This window comes from Danio rerio, chromosome 12, assembly GCF_052040795.2.
Source record: "Danio rerio strain M-AB ecotype USA chromosome 12, GRCz13ab, whole genome shotgun sequence".
NCBI lineage: Eukaryota > Metazoa > Chordata > Actinopteri > Cypriniformes > Danionidae > Danio > Danio rerio.
The window spans coordinates 45,954,846-45,957,500 of NC_141032.1; positions in this window are offsets into that span (position 1 = coordinate 45,954,846).

Below are 2,655 nucleotides of genomic sequence, written 5' to 3' on the forward strand. Positions count from 1 at the left end.
AAAAAATCTGAAGAAAAATCTCTTGCACAGCTCTAGTCACTATATGATCTCTGAGAGCAAAGGGGCCCCCTGGTGGTTCGGGGCCCTACACAACATACATACTGTGCGTTTAGAGAAGATAGAGCTCTGCTTAGGGCTGATAGACAGATGAAGAGAGGAGAAAGAGATGAAGACAGAGAGAGAGAAACAGATCCCCAGGCCGGCTTTAATGTTGGTCTGAAGGGACGGAGGCTCCATCATTTCTCTGATCAGAAAAGGAAATGATCAAGAAGACATTAGCCTAACCGCTGCTCCACCGGGGATAAATGTTCTACTTGAGCATTTAAAAAATCAATTACGCATCGATTACGCAATATCTGATTCATAAAAATCCATTATATTGAGGAGAGCATCACTTAAACGCAGGGCTGAGGGTTTGTTCCAATGATTTACTCTCCTGTATTAAATGTTGGTGCATAGATCATTGTGCAGTACGTTAACAATCACTACAGCTATCTGGCATTGTGGCAGGGAGGTTTCTTTGTGTGTGTAGTTCAAATGAAAATGCATTAAGTATATTTCTAAGATGAACTCTAATAATGCTTGAAATAATTTACTATTTGGTATTTCAATTTTAACTGTTTGATATAATAAAAAAATTTTAAAAAATAATTTAAAATATTATAATGTTGGGGCAGCACAGTGGCTCAGCGGTTAGCACTGTCGCCTTACAGCAAGAAGGTTGCTGGCTCGGGTCCTGGCTGGGTCAGTTGGCAATTCTGTGTGGAGTTTGCATGCTCTCCCCGTGTTTGTGTGGGTTTCCTCCGGGTGCTCGGGTTTACCTCACAGTCCAAACACATGCGCTGTAGGTGAATTGGATGAACTAAATTGTCTGTATAGTGCATGAGTGTGTGTGTGAATACCAGTGTGTATGGATGTTATCCAGTACTGGGTTGCAGCAGGAAGTGCATTCGCTGCGTAAAACATATGCTGGATAAGTTGGCGGTATAATCTGATGTGGTGACCCCTGACAAAACCGGGACTAAGCTGAATGAAAATGAATAAATGAATATTATATTGCTGAATACTTTATTTAAACAAAATTTTCATGAACTTTGTAATGAACACTACACAATATTATGCCCTAATTGGTTATTTTTTATGATGAATTTAAATTAATTCAAGATTAAATGCAATAGCATAACATGAAATGACATAGGGAAATATGTTTATTTAATATTTAAATCAATACAAGATTTAAACTTTATCATATTAGGTAGTGCTGTATTTTATTGTAGTTTAATATTTCAAAATTCATCATTTGAACTTTTATAACATTTTAATTAAAAAATTCTATTTTATACTATACTGTTTATATAACAAACAATTAAATTAATTGATTAATAAGAATATAATTGTGAAATATTCCAGCATATTATAATATAAAACAATTGTATGAATTGATTTGGTCTTTATACACAGTCATATTGAATAAGAACAAGTACAATTAAACATATTCATATGACATATTATTAATTTTATAATAAAAATAATAACAAAAATATTAACAATAACAATAATAATAAGAAAAAGTAGAAGAAAAAAAAGAAGAAATAATGATAATAATAATAATAATAATAATAATAACAATAACAATATTGTGGGGTTTCCAGAAGCAACTTATTGGACTATATATAATGTGAAATAATTTAAGGACTTTAATAAAATAATTGTGCAGCTTGTTAAATTATAAATGCACTTTTAATTTCATTTAAATAATCAGTTTTTAATTAATATAATAAACACTTCACAATGTGTGCATGCCTTTTAGACTGTGGGGGAAACCGGAGCACCAGAAGGAAACCCATGCCAAGGGAGAACATGCAAACTCCACACAGAAATGCCAGCTGACCCAGCCGAGACTCGAATCTGGGACCTTCTTGTTGTGAGGCGACAATGCTACCCACTGCACCACCGTGCCACCAATATTATATTATATTATATTATATTATATTATATTATATTATATTATATTATATTATATTATATTATACTGTATTGTATTGTATTGTATTGTATTGTATTATATTATATTATATTAATTATATTATATTATATTATATTATATTATATTATATTATATTGTATTATATTATATTATATTATATTATATTATATTATATTATATTATATTAATTATATTATATTATATTATATTATATTATACTGTATTGTATTGTATTATATTATATTATATTATATTGTATTATATTGTATTGTATTGTATTGTATTATATTGTATTATATTATATTATATTATATTATATTGTATTATATTATATTGTATTATATTATATTATATTATATTATATTATATTGTATTATATTATATTATATTGTATTGTATTATATTATATTATATTGTATTGTATTATATTATATTATATTATATTGTATTATATTGTATTATATTATATTATATTATATTATATTGTATTATATTATATTATATTATATTGTATTATATTGTATTATATTATATTATATTATATTATATTGTATTATATTATATTATATTATATTGTATTATATTATATTATATTGTATTATATTGTATTATATTATATTATATTGTATTATATTGTATTATATTATATTATATTGTATTATATTGTA